The 22915-nt window shown below is 37.5% G+C and overlaps 1 protein-coding gene across 2 annotated transcripts in view; it reads left to right on the forward strand.

Moving 5' to 3' along the window:
* CTNNA2 (catenin alpha 2) overlaps nt 1-22915 on the forward strand; it is a 513312-nt gene that overhangs the window by 325258 nt on the left and 165139 nt on the right. The window lies entirely within an intron of this gene.

Consider the following 22915-nt stretch of genomic DNA (forward strand, 5'->3'; position numbering starts at 1 on the left):
AGATACCTCCTGGTTCATTTTTTATGCATACGTGAAAATTGGTCAAGTCTTGCTTACAGTAGGTTATTTCTTCCCAAGTGAGGCTTTACCAACTCTTTTTCTCTGGCTTTCCTTGATTATCAACCTATTAACTGAAGCAAACTCACTTTGTTTAAAGGTCTGAGATTCAGAAACAAAATATCTTCCAGCTGGCATAGGGTCATGAAAGCGTGACCCAGGGGAAGGGGAGACAGTTACCTACAAAGGTCTCATCTACAGCTGTTCTCTTTGATTGTGTCATTGCATTAACTAATTAATGACAGCTAAAAACTGTGGAGACACGTGTTTGTTCCAGACTCTACTTCTTAAAGCTAAAAACGTAGATAATTTGGTTTTTCCTATGGAATTAGGGAAATATCAGAAATGTAGCCAATCTCACCATTGTAGATCAGATGTTCATTACATTCTGCATATATCTTCTTCCTTCTCCCAAAGCAATCAAACCAAAAGACTAAAACCCTCAGGTGGAATGAGATCCTTTTCCAAACGTTGCAGTTGCATCATCACTTTCCTGGAAAGGTTATGTGTCTTTGTTTGATCTTTCTGACATAAAAGTAAAAACTGTCCTAAAAACCAAGTCAGGATTTGTTTCTGGGGGCTTAAGTAGATCATTTGTCACTGAAGTCTTGTTCATTTGGCTGCTGAAAAGTCAGAAAGAAAAATGTTTTACCAAAGCCGTAGAAGGATCCCAGTAAAGGAGCAGACGTTTGCTTTTAGCGGCAGGATTATTATCTGATCAGATTCCAGATCTCTCAGGGACCTTTGCCAAGTCCTGACTAGTGATCACTGGTAAGCCTGCACTGAGGTAATATGTTTGGAAAAGGCAAAACAATAGCATCAGTTAAATAAAAATAGACAAGTAACAAGTAATTCAAAAGATTTTTCAAGATGATCATGACTAATCGTGAATAGCATGGCTGGAACAGAAATGTCGGTCAGCGTTAATATCTCTCTGGTGAGGGGGAGGGAAAAGGAGGGAGGGAGGTGGCACAGAGAGGTTATATATGATACTTACCCTGCCTGTGCTAAACCAAGGAGTAAAGTATCAAGGCCAGGCTGCAAATTCATTAATGCAGCTGGTGATTACATGGGATATAAGAGATGAACTGCTGCTTTTTAACAGTCTTGAAGTGTCTGTGTAAAATGTAAGAATGGTTTATACAAATTATTCATGTGGCCTCCCAAATAAATTGATTGAATTCAAACTCTTGGCAGTCCTGGCTCTAGAGTCTGAAAATGAGTTAGTTAAAAAATAATGCTCATAAAAATATATATTTAATCCTGAATATACAAAATAAAATTTCTAATGTGTGATAATCAGCATTTCTGTCTGCTTACACACGGTTATAATTTTTAAGATTAACTGTAAGGAAAAATGGTAAAACTCGAGAAGTACCATGCTATGGTTACTGATACATACAAATACAAAAAAACTTTTATCCAATCAGATAGTTTTTAGCATTAAATTACTTATATATAAGTATTCTCATTCATAACGTGTCTAGATTTTTTTCTCTGGATTCATTTATGTAATGGAAAACTTCCAGTGTTCACAGATCTAAGTATTACATCATTGTGGATTTAGTCAGGGATTTCATTAAATCCAATCACATTTTGCCTGAATTAGGACCAAATAGAAACTTTATAAAGACTTAATTTTTCCAGATACTAGCTATGATACAGCCTTAATGCTAAACCCATAAGTGACAACAAAAATACCCACATTTAAAAAAAAGTAAAAATATCCAATGTTATGTACAGAATGCTAATGAAGGCACAAAGTATGTCCGAAAGATATTAAAATTCAAATAGAAACTGCATCAAATCCTTGAGAACATGATATTGCAGCCATACTTAGAAAGCTGATATATTTGGAAGTCATTCTAGCTTAATTTACGCATTGAGTAACGGTGAGCCTTGAGGATGTGATGCATTTGCAGGAAACTTATGCATCAGATTAGCAAAGAAAAAGATAAAAGAGGAAGAGTTGTAGTAGAGAAAAATGAAAAAATGGGATGTGGCTGGATGTGAGGAATTATTCTTCAAATCAGGTCTGTAGTCAAGGGAGATGGATAGTGAGAGACTTTTTCTTCAGAGCTCATTTGAAGGTAGTTTTGCTGATAACCATGTGGAAGACAGTAGAGCTGGAGACAAGAGAAAGTCAAAGAAAAGATGCCGGTGCCGGATGTGAAAATGCACAAGAAGGGGTGGGGAAAAAATCAGCCAAGGAAAATGTGGTGAAACTGAAGTTGTTTAAATGGGAAGGTACATAAGATTGGTGAACTGCTCCAAGCCATCAGCCTTGGAGGCAGAGAAGGGCAGATTCATTGTGTGCACACAACTGTTCCAAGGTGGAGGGGAAGGAAAAACAGGGAATTTGTGTCAAAAATCAGAAATTTGTGTGAGGTACCTTTGTGTGTCCTGACTATTATGGCTGGTCCTAGGCTGCTTAATATGTGAAGCCTTTCCATTTGTTTCAATGGGCATTGATTCAAGGCGTTAAAGTGCTTTAGCATGCTCACCCGTTCAACAAATTCACACACACCCTCCAAATGTTCATATTCTCATGAAAGTATTTTTCCTGATGCATGCTTTATTTTGTTTCATTAAAAATGGACATATATCAAAGATTGGAACTTAAAATAATATTTGGAGTGTATTTTAACCCCAACATGTTTTACACAAAACTGAATTACATGATGTTGTTTGAGATATTCTGAAGACAGCTTTGACTTTTCATAATAATTAATGTAGTTCCTCTCAGCTCTATAATGTCTCTCAAATGTCAGCTTACTTGGGTCATATCCAGAAGAAGCACTGCAGTGCTGTCAGGAGAGCTGCCATTCTCTGGAAGGGATGACAAAATGAAACCCCTGTCTTCTTATGACAAAAACAAAAAAAAAAAACAAAAAAAAAAACCCACAACTCAATATACTTTAAAAACCAATATTGTTTAGTAGTGTCTTGTCCAATATATCATGGTTCTGATGACTAAATTATTTTCTGAAACAAAAGTGTTGTCATAAAATAATTTCTAAAAGTGCTTTCCAATACAATGTATTTCCCAACTGTAGTTTATGAGAAGGATTTATTATTTTATATTGAATTACTGGCTTATTCCCAGTTTTAGGTCACTGTACTGTATATCTCTGAATAAGGATATGGTTAAGTGCCTGGCTGAAGTAGGCAGATAAATTAACAACTCGTGCAAATGTATTTATGTGTGGTCAATTTAGGTGAGTGAGCTGCTTCATTAAAAGAAAACAGGTTCCATAAAAAGAATGTAGTTTGGTGTATACACAGTATTGAAAGAGCTGAACTTTATTAATGCAATTGAGATATTAATGAAACAAAACACAGACTATAGTGAGAATTATTTTTTTATTATTATTTGTAAGCCTGCCTATGCATTGTTTCAGTATTTATATATACATAAGAAAGCAAAATACTATGTATGTTTCCTTCAACTTCTACCCAAACTATCCTTACATAAGAAAATATGCATCTTATAAAAAGAAACAACTAATTAAGGAAGCAGAGATTCTGTAGAAGAGCTTGTAGGTGAGTTACAATACATCATCGTCCGTTCATAGGCCATGAACATACAGCCATATATAAGTGAGATATATTGCCTAACTGCATTTGTAAGACTTTTGCTGAAGTACTTTATCAATTTAGGGTACAGACGGCACAAAAGATGAAGTCTGATTGAAAAGGAAAGTAAAAATAATGATCAAAGACCTAGAAAAACATGAGAGAAGATGGAGTGAACTGGTGGTGTTTCTTCTGGATAATTAAAAATTGCTACCATTTTTCCTTTAGGTCCTGAACTCTGTATAATGTTGCTGCAAAGTAGAATAAAATAAACAGGTTTTGTTTTCTTGCTGGACAGGAGAAACTGTTCTGGGGTAACATTGCAGCAGGGAAAGTTCAGCTTAGAATTAAGGACAATGTATTAGGAGTAAAGGGAGTTCAGCACAGAAGGATATTGCCTGAGGATGCTGCAAAATCCTTATCAGTGGAGAGTTTTGATAATAGCTAAACAATTGTCAGGAACGATAGAACTGATTTTGACTTTTTGCTGGAAAGTGAGCTAAATAGCTTCTTAAAATGCTTTCAATTATTTTTTCTATCATTTTAGCAGCTCAATGACAATATTTACTATGCTTGTATACAATATTTTAGAAAATGAAACTATAAAACCATCTTTGAATTAAACTGTACCATATCCCTGTTGTCAAACCCATCCAGAATTGTTAAAATTTTAGTCCTGTTCTGAATATGAAAAATCTGAGTTAGTGTTACCCATTCTTTCTCCTGGCAGTCTTTCTTCTTTAAACTACTCCAAAAGAACAAAAATTCTTGGAATGAAAGGCATTTCATGAATGAAAAATGGAGATTCAAAAATAGTCTGTGCATAAACTAGTAGCTTAATAAAGTGGAAGCAAGGACTTACACCTCTGTCCTACTCGGCTTTTATGTTGTGCATAAAATAAGCAAATAGAATAAAGCTAACATTTTCTGTCCTTGTTTCTGTCTTCAGCTTTTTATTCTTCAGTGTCTTCAGCTCTTTATTTTCAAAATCACTAAGCAGTGGTCTGCTATGCTATCAAGTCAGCAGAAATTTCCATTAACTTGAAGATAAGTTGTGTTAGGTCTATCTGTGTTGTATTACTGACACTACATAGATGCCCTTACAATTAAAAGTGTGTGTTTGTGTTTGTATGAGTGATACCACCTTTTAGATCAAAACTTGCTCTAAGGTTCTCACCTACAGCTGCCTGCTTACCTGACTGAGGGTTGATGGCCTCTCAGTAATTTCACAGTTCAAACTGGTGCAGACATATCTACCAATCCAAGTGTATGGATTTCTACACACTAGCTTTAACCTGAAGGTTAGTCGTTCCCTGCCAATTACCTTAATCCAATTTAATGACTTCATTACACGGCAGTTTGCGTGCTGTCAGAAACTTACAAATACAGATGCATGTGCACAGATATTTTACTGAAACATTTGTGTGTATAGATAAGTTCAGATGAGGAAAATGGATAAGATGACAGTAAATGAAAAAGGTCTTAGTTTTGCAAAGTAAAATACAAAGTGTTCTTCTTGTTCCTAAAAAGCAATAGTGTATGGACAGTTATTTGGAAGAGTTCTAATACAGTTCAGTTGCAACAGAGGATTAAAATGCCAAAATTCTTGGCACAAAGAGAAATTATTTCATCATTTTTGCTGAGCTGTATTTACACGTAGAAAATGCTTTCTGATATGTAATCCAAATTTCTTTCATTGCAAATTGAGCTGATTATTTCTTCTCTCACCCTGCACAGACACAGAGGACATTTGAACAGTTTCCTTTACAAAATTTTTGAAAACATTGTGTCTTTTTCCAGAGCCACTTTTGTCTAGAATAGAGTTTCTTTTCCTGTGAATGTCATCTGATGCTGTTCTGCTGGCTCTTTAGACTAGCCTAAATTGGAAGTATTTGATTAGCTTTACTTCAGCCATTTGATATGCTGCTGGCAGTACCTTAGTACATGGAATTCTTTTTTCTTTTCTGACATGAAGCAAATCTGTATTTTCAAATGACATTACTTACCTACTTGAGGAAATTACTCTGAAGTAGGGTGTGAACTGAGAGTGCAATGGTTCCTGAGCCCCAATGGGGAAACTCGTATTACACAATCAGTCAGAGATAAAGGACCTTGCTGGAGGTGATTTCAGTTATTTTAGTGGAAATTTCTGCCAAAATTATGGCTGCTTCTGGAAGTAGCTGTTCAAAGTCACTTTCAGCAAGCTGCTGTCCTCTCTGGTGGGACATATATGTCCTTGTGTGGTTTGGAAACTTCTCCTTCTGTGCTCTCAAATAGGTATCCATGTGTTTTCTGTCTGTCGGAAAGAAATGTTCTGTCCATAGACCCAGATTCACATTATCAAGAGTCCTCCAGATCTTGAGGATGAGCTGATACTCCCTTGCCAGCATAATTCTGGAGAAACTTCACTCATCTTTGAAAGATCTGAAGCCACCATCTGAATACTCAAATTTAGCAGAAACTTCCATCACTAGAGAAGCAGAAACTTTCTGGATTAGCCAGACTACCTGTGATCTGAGAATCAAGCATTTTAGTTACCATGGCAGAAGTAAAACAGCAAAAAAATATTTTTCTTTCTTCTTTGGGGACCCTGATATATTAATCTAAAATCTCTTTGCGCTACATAGTTCTAAAAGAATGGTCTAAGCATCTGTGTTTATATTTTATTAGCTGTCAAGCACCATCTAACGAAGGTAGCCACTGACAGTGAAGTGAGACAACAAGGTATTTAGGAGTACTGTATTGATAAGTTCGAATTAAAGATTGCAATGAAATTAAACCTAAGCCCTTGATGGAGTGGTGTGTCTAAGAAAAAATCTTTCTCCGGATCCATCCAGACGTGCTCCAGTTTAATCAGCATCATCAACGCAAAGCTCCCATCTGTGGAAGTGAGGCATACTCCCACCAGAGAGGCGAAGGGAAAGAGCTTCGTAACCAAAAAGATTCTGGTTTCTCCGTAATACCGGTGTAATTGTCACTCTCTTAATTCCCTGTGATAAAATCAGACTTTGAAATTAACTGAGTTGAGCTACAAATTTCTCAGGACAGGTCCAGAAATAACCTGTTGGTTATGGATACCTACACCAGGTAGGAATGTGGCAATCGAGCTCCCATTACGCACAATTAGCTCAGCTTCCTACAAGGCTCCTGTGGTGAGGAGTGTAATCAACTCACCTACAGATGTTGCAGTTTCAGGTGTTAATGCCACAGCATTTCTAGGCCGACCTCAATTCCCTGGGAAAACACAGCCCTTGATCCATGTTAGGATAGGGAGATGTCCCACTGTTCACATTAGATGGCATACAATGCTAATGGCAGCTTCTCATCACTGACCCTAGGTTTGTGGTATACCAAAGAAAGTCATGTCTGAAATAACAGTGACAGAATCACTCCAGTGATATGATCCACCAATTTTTGAAAATACATACAAACTTTGACATTTTGTGTTAAATTCAGGTGTAGACAGTTAGTGCTTTATTAACCACCAATATTGTATTTAAAATCTTGCATCTAAAACTGGGATCTTTGCCTGTGAATACTCCTACTCCTTGGCAAAGCGAGAGAGTCAAGATATGTATCTTGATATAGGTTTGTGGCAAATGCCAAATGTGTTCCTGCCTGATTATGTCATGTCAGCTACCATTCTGCCTGGAGAACTGTTGAGGAAATGAGGCAGATTTCCATTGCAAAATAGTGAAGTATTATTTCAATCATCATACCAGCAGAGATATCCTCATAAGATAAGGTTAAGATAAGATTATTAGAGTTATAAGGAAACTAAGATGAGTAGTATTTATTTCAAAGAAGTCATATCCCTTTATATACATTTATGTTTGCTCACTTATATTAAGATGGATTCAGTAAAAGACACTGAGCTTGTACATACCTGCATTACACAACGTAGGATCTTCCCTTGTCGTTACCTTGCTTCTTGACTCAGCCTTGTAGTGAATTGAGTGCTGGAATTTTTATGAGGTTTTCACTGTCTTAAATCCTCTGAAAGTTTTGTATAAAAATTGTTTCTCTGTTTCGCTCTTGGTATATGTGCTAGCTTTCCTGTGGTCTTCCTGGCTTCTCCTGGCCTGCTTAAAAGTGCATGCATATATGGTGATCTTCATAGGTCTTACCAGGGGTGACAGACTTGACCATGACATATTTTCTTAATATTTTCTTAATAACGATTAAATGATGCCTCCAGATTTCCTAGGAGGCGTGATTTAATTGTTAGCCATGTTATTATGTCTCCAAGTACACAAATATCAGTAGCTGTTTCATAGGGGAATTAAATATTTTAGTTCTTGTAATATGCAGTTTCCTTAATTTTGTGAATGTTCCAGCACTCTGGTGTGAGTTGAGCAACTTAGTTTTCTGGTAGTGAAATGAAGAACAGAAAAATTAAGCGATTTAGGTAAAATGGTAGAGCTCTAATCAATTCAAGACAAGATTACCGGGCAACTTCTAAAGCTGAACTTGGAGCTAGCACTTCAGTGAATCTAAGTTCCCAACCCTGTGATATAAATAGACAAGTGTATGTTACTTAAAATGATAGACTGGCTTACTCCAAATAAAATGTTTCTTATGACGACCAGGGGCAAAGGAAGGAGTTATGACAGGAATGCTATTTCCTAAGTGGTTTAAAACCTTCTGCATTGTTCTTTAATCTTCTCCTTGCTAATGTCACTAATAAAAGAGATTTGTCATGACTGTTTATCCATCCCATTGCTTTAGTGCTCTCTCTTCACTGTGCAAGTTGTTCCTTTGTTGACTTCCCAGGTTGTCCATACTTGAAATCACAAGCAGACCGACAGGCCAGTCTGAGAAATGTTGCTTCATATGTTTGGTGTCACAGCTATTTAGACACTTGAAATTTCTTTTCAATTACATGGTTTTATTGGAATCTGTTACTGTGGTCTGCTAGCCAAAACAAGGACTTAAATAAAAAAAAAAAATTAAAAAAAAAAAAAAATTGCTGGCTAACATTATTTGCATGGTAATTGCTTTGCAGTGCCTATTAAATCAGTGTTTCTGGCACAGCTTTGTGATAGCACAAGTAGAGATATTAATATACGGTGACAAAAAGCTTTTCTCCTTTTCTGTTTTTTAAATTAATTGCTGTTTTCCCATGGGGGGGGTTGCGTGGGAAATGTATCCCTTGTTCCCCTCAGCTTCATGGGATTTTGATGAGGGCTGTTGCATGGGCTGCAAAACCAGTGATGTTTGCAGACGTTGAAGGAAATGTTTGATGGGGCAGGGTCAGCTCCGCTGTAGACATTCTTGTACCTTTGAGGCTCAGCTCATCAGCACAGGAGCAGAAAATCCAGTCTGAATCCAGTCATTTCCAGCTTGAAAATGAGAGATGACACGTGCCGTTCATCAATCTGAGATGCCTGCCAAGCATCTCAGCACAATTAACGTGCGTGTGTGCTGCAAGCCCCACACCTTCAGACCAGGCTGGATTTACTGTCCTTGCCTTCATTGCCAGTTCAGCCCATACACCATCCTTTTGACACATGCAGATGAAATGGACTCTCTGGCCATAGACTGGATGACAAAGGTGTCCATTTTTCCATCTGGGATTTGCAGGCAAGAAATACGTGAGCCTCAGATAACTCCTAAATCAGGATCTATCTCAGGGTTTGATCTCAGTTTGATTTCTCCCCCAGAGCATTGTCAGCAGTTATATAGGGTATATGTTGTCTGGGAAGAGTCTTCTGAACCTGACTGCATTAGGTCTGGTCACAACTCCTACTTGGCTTTAGTAAGCATTTGGTGAAGCCTGAGGTTGTGAAAAATAATCTTACAGGAACTATTTTTTTTATGTTATATAATATATCCTGCTTTAAGCATTTCTAAGATGCTTCATGCCAAAGCTCTTTTGTCTCTAGTGCATCATTGCATACCAGTATTTTTAGCTGCCATGATTTAAAAATGTTACTGAAAAGACACTATCACACATTTTCTATATGATTTCTTTTTTCTCTTAAGTGCTCACAGGACTCGATGCAATTTGTAGCTAGAGTTTAATTAATTATTAGGCATATGTAACTGTCAATCAATAATTTAGATGCTTCTGGCTCACAGTTTTCGGAATGGAGCTTGGTTTATGAAGAGTGAACAAATATACCATTCCATCTGTTAGCCAAACCACCTGGCACAAAATCATTTGGGGCATAATTATGTAGTTGGCAAGAGTTTCAAAAAATGTGATTTCTAGAGTTTTAGTCCCAATTGATGGTTTAGTTTGTAGTGATGGAAACCTGACTAATGCATCAAGGACCAGTTCTTTTTTTCACATGTCTGTATTAAAGAACTTGTGTTCACCTTGCAAAAAATGCCCAACATCGACTAATATAGGAACCAAGAGACAGGCGTGAAATAATCCTGAGAGCGTAATCGCAGGAATGAAATTGAAGTTGGTCTGTTGTTAGAAGCGGTTGAAAGGGGTCACGTAGGAGTTGCATCATTGTCCTTTTAATCTCTGTAGGAGGAGACCTGGGACAATTTGGGAAATGATTTTTCCTTCTTGATGGTAGTGTGAATGTTTTTCTGAACTCTGGATTTTACAGGATTGCTACATCTGCAAATCTGTTTGCCTGTTCTTTCAGTGATAACATTTCTTCAGAACAGCACAGAATACACACATAAGAGACTTAGCAAATTATATTTGAAATACAAAGACACTTTCTCTTTTTAACTCCTGGAAGGGGAAAACAAGCTTATACAAGCTTAGCAATAGGTTAGATAAAACTTCTGAATTAGGAGCAAATAGGTACATTCTTTCAAAAGAAATACAATTTGCTGGAACTAAGTGTTTTCCGCTGGTTGCTGACAGTCTTTATGTGTACACCCCACCATGCACAAGTTGCACAAAAAGCATGCATAGGCTGTTACCTTGTAAAGCTGCAGCTGGGACAAGGCTGATTTAATGATGCAAGGCGAGTGGTGGTTGTAAGGCACACCAGGAGACTGAAGCAGGTAGTTAGAATATGACGTAGTCCTTTTTTCACTAAAATCAGTGAGAATATCAAACAGGACCTGGACCTTGTTTTGAAGTTTTTTGTGTGCTGTTGTTCAGAGCATGTGGTCACACCTGAACAACTGGTTGTTCTGCACGTTACAGAAAGACACGGGCAAAAATTTGCCAGTGAAAATGCAAAGCAATGAGGTTATTGAAGAGGAGTCTTAATTATTAATGAGAAGTGCCTGCTCAGAATAGTTTGCTTTGTTAAGGTGTGCTTCCTTGTGGTAAATCATTGTCATGCCGTACTTCAGTGTCTGGGGAGAGAGCATCCTTAGTTTTAATCCTTTGCATGGTTAAAGTCATTCCGTTATCATTCAGTTTAATTAAATGGCTTTTAAGATTTAATTTTAGTGAAGGGAAAAATGATCTATCATCAAAACTATGATTGATTGTTCTCTGTTTTGTTTTGGTTCTGTTGTTTTATTGTGACAGATATTGGGGAAGAGCCTTTGAGAAAGCTTTAGTAATAAAAAATCCTTCTGGTAGTCTGTAAAATGTGTTATCTGTAATGAAAAAAAGAATTGTTGCTATTGTTAATTAATAAGTGATGAATTAGTCTGGCATCTGACACTTACTTTATCCCAGTAATGGCATTCAAGGGAAATCAAAGATTACATTAAGCTCTCATTCTGAAGAAGCCCCCTTTCTTCAATTTGTAGAAACTTACGGCTCTTCAGCTAAAAATCAGGGTTTGCCATTGGTCTGCTGTGAGGAGAAATGTAGAAACAAATTATTATTTGACAGTGTAAGATGGAGAAGAGTTAATTCTATGTATGGAAACATGCATTTCCTATGTGAAACTAAACTTACTATCGCACTTAAACAGTGGGTAAAGAATTCCCACCCAGTATGAGGTGCTCAGCCAAATACTCCGAGTCACTCACTAGCAATCAGTTCTGTAATTGCCAGAAATACATATATGCCTCTATAAGTATTGACGGAAAAATAGATGTCGTTAGTGGATCAGGCTGGATGTCATCTTTCCATATTGAGCAGAGAAGCAGTTTTCTTTAGAGTTCCCTCTAAGCTTTTCCTTATACTGGCACCCATCCTCATGTTACCCAAGTGCTTTATTTTATTTTTTTATTTGTCTGTGCAGTTCCTTATATTCTTATTCTTGAAACTGTCTTGACAGCGGGCACTGTGAATACAGGAGTTGTCTGAAATTGCAGCAGTAAGGGATAGACTATCAAACTTAATCTGACTATGGATAGTAATGAAAATTTTCTGCTGGAACAGCAAATTGTTTATATTACTATACACAAATAATTTGACTAAACTGTTTTCTAAATATTTTTAATTAGGTAAATTTTCAAGACACAATGAAAATGAGTGTTTTTTTGAAATGTAAGATATGAGAAGTCAAACTGTGCCATATTTGTGATGTTATTCTTCAGTTTCAGTTGCAGAAATTAATAACAACATATAAGAATTAACATAAAAGTGCTAGCTCTGACCTCCATCTAAACTAGTATTTGGTCTTTGTCAAAAGCCACCATAAGATACAGCAAGGTATAGTCTTTGATGATGAACAGGTAATTTCAGAATAACCTATAGAAGGCCAGTAACCTTGCTTTAATTATTCAAATGCATACAGGAGTGCTTAGTGTGTTACAAGCCTTAATTAGAAACACATTCTCGGGCAGTATCTAAGTAAATCACTTGTAGAAAGAATTACTTAATTTTTCCATCTGTCTAAGACATAAATTAACCTATATCTAAAAAATACACTAGTAAGGATGGCATTTGAAGCAGACACTGAAAAAACTGAAGTGATGGAAAGATTTTACAAGAGAAAAACTTAATCCCTTGCTGCTTCTTGTTTTCCCTATAACCACAGCCTGTTTCACCAGAATTTATTAGCTTGACAGTGTAGTAGGCTCCCTGAAAGTGCAACAAAAGGATGTTCACTTCTGCTCCAAGCCACCAGGTTTCATCATTTTGTGGGGTTGTTTTGGTTTTTGGTGGGGATTTTTGGTGGGGTTTTTTTTGTTTGTTTGTTTGATTGATTGATTTGGTTTGGTTTGGTTTGTTTTTCTGGTAGAGAACAGGAGCTTAAGCACAACATACAGTCCTAACAAAATGTTTGGTGTTCTCTGTACCAGAAAGCAAGCACAGCTCCTGCTCACCCCTCAGTGCAGCCAGCTAATTACCTCAGCTCCTTTGGACCACAGAATGTTCTAGAGTCGGGTTTTTAAAAGATATGAAGAGAAAATGGCCTGTTAGGTTGCATTAGTCAGAGAAATTGGTAAAAATAAGGGTTCTTCCAATTTTAGTGAATGTCCTACAGAAACCAGAAGGAGTAGCTGACCAAGAAGAACCTGTGTGTGTTTGAGACATGGGGATGTGATGGGTTTGTCTGGCCCTGGTTTCTCCAGTTGACTGTAGCTGTGCGGGTTTGTTGGGAACACTGACATTCGGTGACTGGTCCCTGAGTAGGAAATTAAAAGGACTGTTTCCACTGCGTGCTGTGCCTTGTCCCAGATGCTGTTCCTATAAAAGAACCTCTTTTAATGTAAAAAGTTTTAGGGATATATATACAAATTTAATTCAGTGTTCTGTAGAGCTGTTCCTTTTTTTAACGCCCATTTTTTGCATCAGTGATTTCTTGTACAATGAGTTCCACAGTTGTTTGTTGGGTTTTTTTTTTCTTTAATTTATGATTATTTCTGACCCTATAGTGTGCATGAACCCCTGTCATACTCCGTATCCTCTTCTTGTAGTTTCTTGCAGGTAGGTACAAGCACATCACAAAAAAATTACATCTGCTGTAAAACAGCTTCTGCGTGAAGTAATGACAAGAAACAACAAAGTAATACAGCAGGCAGTTTAATGAGGAACAGCAAATGAGAATAATATAAAGGGAAGCAACAGAGGTTTGTGAGGGGAATAAAAAAGAGAGGGTGGGGGGTGCTTGCTTTTAAAGTCAGTTGCCAATGTATACATAGGCTCTCCCCTTCGTGAATTTATTTTTGCAGCAGCCCTGTGTGAGCTGGCCACTAGAGGGGGAATGGATACACGTTTTGCTCGTGTGCTGCAGTTTGTAGGTCCAGTTTTCAGCCTCTCTCCTTACATACAAACTTTCCAAAATCATTCATCCTTACATGTCAGTACCTCAGCCTTATCTAGCAGATATATCCTTTCCTAACTTATCATTAACAGAACTGGGGAATGCTTTCTAACTGAAGGCAGAGCTGTGATTTATATCAAGCTATTTAATTTCTTGAGAGCTGTTCTGTTATGTATATGTTTGAGATGTTATTCCACTTTCCTTTTTCCTCCTTTTCTTTTTTTTTCCTGAGCAGATATTTTCAATGCAATAACCAGCAAGATAGTTGGCCATTTGTTGCATATCAATTACATCACCAAGGAACGGATGAACAGCTCTCCTTATATCTTGAATTTTGCTTTGTATTTGACAATTGAGAATTTCATCCATCAAAGCTTATACAGTCTTCTGCCTTCGGAAGTCTTTTGCACATCCTCATGATTTTCATTACACTTTGTGATATAAATAATCTGTCATTTGAAAAGTGCCATACAGTTCCTGATTGTACCTCGGATGATTCAGCAGCCTTGGCCTTGGGACCACACTGCACTCTGTTTTTTTCACAGTATTGAGTAAAGGGCCACTGTATTTTTGGGTGCCTGGTTGTCTTCTGTGAGCATAGAGCTTGTCTTATTTATGGGAAACTGAATATCTTTTAAAGGCATTTTGTCAAAAGCTCTTTAAAAGTCCAAATATAAAATTGCTTTCATTGTATACTGCTTTTTTAATATTAATATTAGATTTTAATATTAAAATTTAATATTATTTTTTAAAAGAAGTTCAGGGCTACAGGTTTTTACAGAAGCATGATGTTACTCCACAGATAATCAATCAATTTATCCCTGTTGTATGATATTACAGACCTTAATAAATCTTGAAATGAACTTGCAGCTACTGAGGTAAGACTTACTGGTCCGTTATGTTCATCTCTAATCAGCTCTAAACTAAGTGAACTGCAGTGTATTTTAGTTATCCAGGTTTTAGTGCAACATTACTTTTACTAGAAATGCTCATTTTTTCCTAGCTCCTCCATTTCATTTTTACACTCTCTTTTTTTTTGTTGTTTGGTTTTTTAACTTCTTGATAAACACCATTTGGATGTCCTGATTTGTTGTTTTAAATGCTCTACTGCTTTAAACAATCTTACTTTTTCTTTCTCCCTTACTAACATCTCTATTACCTGGAAACAATAGATCTTAGATAGATTTTAGCATTTGTTTAAAGTTTGATTTTCCAGGACTTATTCATCAAATCCTCATTAAGATTATCATTAAAAGCCATAGCTTGACTCCTTTGCTAATGAAAAATGACAGATTGGGGCTAGAGTATTCTACATAATGGGAAAACATCACCAGGGGAAAAAGTGAAAAGTTTTCAACTCCCTTTTTGGTGAAAGACAGGCAATGTAACTTCATAAAACTACTTACGGGAACTTTGTGGGGAGATCTTCGTTCCACCAGGTAGAATAACCTAATATAATCCCTAAGAGTTGCTGGAATCGGGAGATACATACACAAAACCAATACATTAGGGTTTACTTCAGGCTTAAAAGTGCCACCCATTGAACAAACAACTATTGGTTTAGTGTATTTCACATAAAAGCACAGTCTCCAAGGGTCCAGTTCTGTGCATAATAGCAATAAAATAGTTAAGATTTTTTAAAATACACCAAAAAGCCCATCGTGACAGAGCAGAGATGGACAGGGGAATAAGCTCAGTGTTCAGCTTCATGGGACTTCATGGGCTGCAGTTCCCCCATTGCAGATACATGTTTGTATATACTCCTTTTGTCGTCAAATATCACTGCAGTGCTTTCTTTTCCCTTGAGGAGTTTCTGCTGTGTTGGTTATCGCCTAATTCTCTTTCTGGTATTTATCTGCTATGGGCACTGTCCCCTTTTCAATTTTCCCCTTTATTTTTTTAGCAGTGTTTTTCTCTACCCCATGTAATTCACCTTTTTGGAGTTGATGCTCAATGCTTTCCACCTTCTGCAAACTTAAGCTTTGTCCCACTCTGTGTTTGATTTTGGGTGTGTTTTTTTCCCCCATAGAGCCTATGCCAGATGCATTTCTTCTACTCATATATTGTCTCCAGTATTTCTTTTGTCTTTCAGGCTATAGGATTCACATTCAATTTTTTAAACTACAGCAATGACATAATAAATTCATTACATCCAGTTCTTGTTTGGGAATTTGATCTGACAGTAGCATTGGGCTGTTTGTAAAGGTAGTTACGGCACAAGGGGAAGGTCTGTGAATCATCGAATCATGGAATAATTCATGTTAGAAAAGACCTTAAAGATGAAGTCCAACCGTTAACTGAACACTGCTAAGCCCACCACTAAAGCTGCATATGCTGGTAAAGAAATACAGAATGTCCAATATGGAGTGACATTTACATGAAATTAAGGTAAACATTTGACATGCAGTGGCCTCTTTAACGTGAGGATTGCAAACCTTTCAGCGGCAGCCACAGTTTTCTGTTTGCTGTTGAAAAAATTGCTTTGGGAAATAATCTGGATCAGAGAAGTAAATTTTCTGTCAAGATAAACTTTAGTACAGAGCCAAGTTTAAAAAAAAGAGAGGGGAAAAAAAATCCCTAGGTGGTTTATCTCATTATTATTAACGTTATTTAATATTTACCAGGCCCTCTTAGCAAGCCAGTCTGTCAACAGAGGCGCTGAACTACAGAGACAGATTCAGGTTTACTCCCGGGAGCTCACTTTACGTCTCATCTTGCAGAGAGGGTTGATAGCAGATGTGTTTCAAAGGGCTGGCAGTTGTTAAAAGAATCAAAACCTCTGGAATTCAATAGCTGTGGACTGTTCTTGCAGTTTAGTTTGAGATTTTCAGGGTTTCCTCTTCCCCTTCTCCCCTCGCTTTTAATTCATTCTGCCTGCGAGCTTCTGGGAATGACATATGGGAGAGTGGGTAAGAAGGGATAAAAAATAGAGGGAAAGTATTTATTTCAAGTGATACTCAGAGACCTGCTTTCAGTCTGAAGTACCCCAACTATTAGGATGATGCTTGTTCATACTTTACTGTAACCACTAGGGTACAGAGGTGTGCTACTGCAGGGAGATTTGGTGTATGTATAAGCTGCATTGCCTTCATTGGATAAACCCTTAAATCAATTTGATATGTCCATGCATATATTTTTTAATCTCAGATTTTACTGAAAATACAATTTCTAGTCCTCTCTCTGGTGTTGTGCTCTGGTTTATTATTGGGAGAAAGATATGTCATGAGAAAGGGAGAGCAAAGTTTGCAATAAATGAATGACTGGGCTTAGTGTCTAACCATGTCAGTCAGAGAAATCTGCTGTGCTAGAAATGGAAATTCAGTGATGAAGTAGATTTTTATACTTACCTATTACCTTTGAAATCTTGGACTTAGTCTTTGTTAGCTCAGAAATGGAACCAAATTGGTCATGTTCCCATGGCACCCATGTTGAAAGACATCTTTCTGGCGGTAGTTACTGTGTCTGCTGAGGATGTGAAGAACATGAGAGCAGTGAAATGGTTTAAAATAAAAAAGTGCCTTAGCAGAATAGTAGGTGCTGTTTGCCAAGCACAGACACATAATATTATCCTTCAGCCACTGCCAATTAGCTCTAATTTCTATAAGTGATGAACATATTTGGATTTTCAGGAAAAGGAGAAATGGAGGAAAGGTGAAAAGCTGGTGTTTGTTTTAGACTGAATTTCTTTTCTTGTAATGCAAATCTGGGTACTTTGAACTCAAACTCCTCTCAGTGCAGCCTGTTACATTTGACTGCCTCACCCAACTATCACACCAGCAAAGGCAAATAAGAACAGTAATTGCTTTAAAGGCTGAATAATTGGGTCTGAATGCCAACAAGTGACTTTAGCTTTGTAACAAAAACAATTGCCCTGTTCTCACAGAAATACAGATTTCATAGCAAATATGTTCGCTTTAAAGCAGACACACTGCAATAAAATTACAGTGCTCTGCAGCACTCGGCTCGGATCTTCACAGCCACCCACCCAATTACAAGCTGTGTCTTGCCAGCAGAAGATTGTTGCTTGGTTTCTGTAATATTTTTGTAGCCTTGCTTTCCTTTACGTAACTTTAGAGGTAGACTGCGCTTACTCCTTTCTTTTCACTGGGTTTTTCTGCTGTAAAAAAACCCATAAAATTGGCTGGAATGGAAAGTCGTTCGCATGGCTCTAAATGTGATACTTTTTTTAAATTTTATTTTATTTTTTTTTACATAGAACATACTCTGAATAGGTGTTTCTAATACCTTAATAGCTCTGGTTTATGTCAGTAATTATATGAAAGGTTAATCTCTAAATCACCAGTATTTCCTAAATTCCTAATAAGCTTCATGCTTGGAAAGGAACCCGTATAAATGCTCAATTTGTTAATATTAGACTGGGTTGAGCAGGTCAAGGAAAAGTATAACCTTGGTGCATAATGATAAATTGAACACAGCAAAAATATCTCAGATCTGTTTGTCCTAATAGATATGAATATGAAAGCTGAATAGGAGGGAGAATGAGTGTGGATATAATTAGTAGGAGAATCTGCTGTTGCTCAAGATCACCCGTCTCTGTAGATGAGGGTTTCTTGAGGGATGGGGGGAAAAGAAAAAAGAGATATTTTGGGTAGAAACCTCTGTTTTTCTAGAAAGTCCGTGGTGAACTGCGACTAGGATAGCTAAGAAGTCCAGCCAAAAAAATTAGTGGGAGAAGCATAGTGCTGGAGTTCAGTGAACAAAATGATGGATGAGGGGGACATTGTGCTGCCAGGGAACAGGAGGTGGCAGAGGAAATGACGTGGCTGCGTGCGTGTGCTTGGGAAAGCGCGTCTGTCCGTGCCTCAGTAAATGAGTGTGTGTGTGACTGAGAGTTTGAAAAGACAGGGAGAGAAAAAAAGAGAGAGAGAGAGAGAGATGCTTGGTATCTTTCTTAAATCTCTGCTGTTGTCCTTGCCACGGTCCTGACATGGGAGGTGAAGGCACTGAAAAATTGCATTTCCCATGTGTGCATGGCGGTCCGCTTGCCTTCTCACCAGCTCTTGTCTTCCCTTTCATCCTGTCCCTTCACCCTTTCCTTTTCTCTCTCTTGTTCAATGAAGCTATTTAGTGTTGTACCCTCCTTTCCAGAAGCTGTTTCATCCCTGCTTGCACAGTTTTTAAAACTGCTTTCTCCACCCACCTTCAGTCTTGGTTTTTCATCTGTGCTAGTCCTTCAGACTTACCGTCTTTGAAAAAGAAAAGGCAAAAGAATCCAGTGACAACCTGATTCAGATGTCGTTGTCCCACTCTTTTCTCTCATCTTTTGTCTCCTCTTAATTTATTTTATTGTTACAGCACTGGAAATAAGGTTCCTGATTAAATACTCCTTCTTATTTGCCATTCTGCATACCGTTGGAGAAGCTGGGGGGAAGGGGAGGGGTGTTCCAAGTGTCTTTTTTGCTGTTTATGCAGAACGAGACTCATCCAAGAAACAAATTTAGTCTATCTCCAAAGCAAACGAGGGGCTTTTTTACCAGAACCAAAGAAAATTATCAAATAGGCTCATTTGAAGTTTCCCTCAGTGACTTAGTCATAAAAACATACAGAACATATTAAAAGCATACAAAAATATCCTTAGGTGTCATTAATGATCTTTCTCTGGCACGCATATGCAAGGCGGTTATGAAGCAGGAATGGGACTGCATCTAGATTGGTACCGAGCGCCTGGCTATTGCTGTGCGCTGGGCAGAACAGGTCGTCCCCTTGGTCTCACCCTCTGCGGTACTCAAACAGCAAGGTAAAGGAGGGAATTTGCAGCTTTAACACAGGATTTCTTTGTATTTTATATATTCAGGCCAGAAACAGAATGTGGCACATTAGCATTGATGCTGTGGTTTCAAATAACTTTTTTTTTCTTTTTTTTCTTAAGTAGTACAGAAAGGAAGGAAAAAAGACAGAAAGGAAAATAAATCATCCCTTATATACATTCAAACATACACAGCAACACTTCCTTCATCACTGGGTGCACTGTGAGTGTGTATTTATGTTAGCAGCAGGAGATTGCATATTAGAGATTTATAATGCTGGTGGTGTTAACCATCCTTAACAAAGGTAGGTCTTTTGCTTGCCTTTCACCCTGTCTTGTACATTAAAAGACACTTAAATATAAAGAAAATAATGTTAATTGCCTAATTATAAAGGGGAGATTAGTCCTATTAAACAGAACATTAAAAGGAGAATATTAAAATTATCTTCTTTCCTTTGATATTCCCAAGCATCTCCTGAACAAAAAACTGCCACAACTAACCCCAAAAGCATCTTTTATTTTTCTTCTTCCTTTTGATTTTGGAGCCATTTCATAAGCCAGAATTAGGGCATCAAAAGAGAGGGAATGACTTATCTCTGGACAGTTGGTGAACAAGAAGTTTGGAAGAAAGAGTTACAGAAAATTTCTCCCTGCAGTTGCCACAAATGCAGTACAAATATAATAATTCTCATATACACCAATGCAAGCAGCCTGAAGCAAGATGAATAACTGGATTAGCAATAACTGGATTCAAATGATCTTTTATTTCTCGATTATCCACATACGTTTCATGTAAACTTTCAGACGAATTGTGGGCACCCTGCAGAGTACCTTCATGCCGTGTAATAGCAGTGACACCCCTGTTTCCACCAGTAAATCTTCAGAGGGTATCGAGATCACCAGACATCCTCTGGAGATCCTTAGGAGGTTGTCTCTAGTAGATATTACCCTTAGAAAAGATTTCTGCATGAAGATTTTTAAATATGTCAATTTCTGAAGTTTAATAAGTGCTGTGCTCTATATGGGGATCCACCCATCATCCTGCTAAGGGTGGCAGCTCATTGGTGGTCGTTACCTCTCTTTAGGAGAAATGGCAACAGGCAATACCGGAATCAGGTCTCACTGAGCAGATCACTGCAGCTTTAAAGAAAAATGTTCTGTTCAGTTTACTTGAGCTGTCAATGCACGAGGCATGAAGCACAGAGGTGAATAAATTCCAAAGGCAGAATTGCTCACGTCTTTGCAAACGTAGCTAGAGGTTGCTAACACCAATAAACAGCAGGAATAATTCCAGAGGGGTGCAATCACTGGTGTGTTTAAAATACAACCCACAAATATGCTAAAAATACATAGAAATACAACCACAGGATGATTGCTTATGTTATCAGTCTTGCATCAGATTTACAGGGGCAAAACCATGACTGCACTAACATGTTTCCTTATAGCAACAGGGGTTCACTATAGAAATAAAGCTAGTTCATATATATTTTTATTTATTTATTTATTTATTTATTTTTTACCATACGCAGACAATATTTTAACAATCTTGGTTGGTTTTGGAGGCTTCCTGGCAGCTAGCTGTATTCAGTCCTTCTGGCTGCAGTGCTGCATGTTGATTTGAGGGACATATAATGTAGCCCAAAGGTAGAGAGCCAATTTTTCCACAGTTAAATTCCCTATCGCTTTCAAAGAAGGGTTTAATGGAGAAAATACTTATAGTTTGGCCCTCAGTTAGCACAGTATAAAATATTTGCTCTTAAAATGCGATCAGGCACCCAAGAAGACGAGGGGCTCAGTACCTGCTCTCTGCCCTCACTGCTGGGGTTGGACATGGACACTGAACCCTTCAGGTCACTTGGGAGTTTCAGGATGGATCAGGCCCTTGTGGGTTTAAGAAATTGAAAGGTGTATTTGTTTAAAGAAAAGCCTCGTTTTAACAGTGCTAGCTTGTTTCAAAGCTGTGGGTGAAATTTCAGTGGCCTGAGTAAAAAAGCAGTTGATTTTCATTAATTTTTTTCTGGGGAAAGTCCTCTCCCAACACATAATCTCATTGCTTGCACAGATGACATTATAGTCTCTGTAAATAAAAATTTTGATGAAGAGACTATCATCATATTTTATATAAAACAGGATGAGGTGTACCAAATAGAGGAAAATAAGTTCCGACTCCTTAAAAATAGTGTCAGTCAGAAAAAAAATGAATATCTAAACTTCACTCTTTATATTCAAAATTAATGGCTAAAACCTGTGCAGGGAAAAAAATGGTTTAATCTGTGCCTATTTTCTGCTCTGTGCCTGCTGTATTTTTTTTTTTTAAGAGTAGGTGGCACTTTGATGCTATAAAAAAAGAGAAAAAACACGTTAAATTAAAATATATGTTAGATTTGTGATTTTTTTTCCCTCTATCGGTGGTAACCCTAAGGATGGAGAAATATGTGCAAAGCATAGAAATGTTACCCAGTTCATTCTCCGTAACATTTAATTAGCATGTAATGCTGTATGAAGAGAATCTCAAGATGCTCTGCCTAATGGTAAAAACTACCTCATCTTCATTAGTGTGAGAGGAGTTATTGAAAAGATCAGTCAGTAAGGTTGCTCACATACTGGAATGAAAAATCCAAAATATGAAGAAAGGAATCCTTTATTTAAGGGCAGTCAAATAAAACAGCTGTGTGATTCTACATTATTAAATCACTGCTTATATCCATTGATTCCATTTATCAGTCATTAGTAAGGAGGGTTCGTATACTTGCAGCCTCTGCAGAGATTTTAGAGTTGTTTTGTTAGTGAGGGTGGTGGTGAAAGTGAGGGACAGGAGACAGGCTTTGCTGGCAGTTTACTATAGGACCCAGAAGTAGGCTTTAATAACTCTCTGTCTTACTCTGGCAGTGTTACAGCCAAGGTTTAACTCTTGAAAGACACACAGGTTTCACCACCGAGAACCTAATAGTTTTTGTTCTTCTCTATTCACCATGGCACCACAAGCACAAAGCAAGGGTTTCTTTGCCCTTAGCATATCTCAAAAACAGGCATAAAAATGGGAAACGCTAGTAAAGGCCCTTAAATTTAGATATTTTATTTTTGGTCTTTTCTATTTTAAAGAAATTTTTGAGTACATTTTGGCAGTGTTTCAGTTGTTTAGGTTTTGTTGTGTGTTGGGTTTTGTTTTGGTTTTTTTCTTTAATAGACTTTGCAATATGATCAGGTTTGATACAAAATACTTTTAGGGGTTATGATGCAGTTTTCATGGATCTTACAGCAACTGACAAGTGAGCTGTACTTAAAAATCCTCAGAAATCCTGTCCCATGGACACGGTCAAAACTTTAGTCTTTCTGAGGTGCACTGGCTCCTTGTTGTACGGACATCCAGTTACAGGTAGCACATTAACAAAAATATAATTCCAGTGTCATGCTTCATATCTTC

This window comes from Falco peregrinus, chromosome 2 (assembly GCF_023634155.1).
Source record: "Falco peregrinus isolate bFalPer1 chromosome 2, bFalPer1.pri, whole genome shotgun sequence".
Classification (NCBI taxonomy): domain Eukaryota; kingdom Metazoa; phylum Chordata; class Aves; order Falconiformes; family Falconidae; genus Falco; species Falco peregrinus.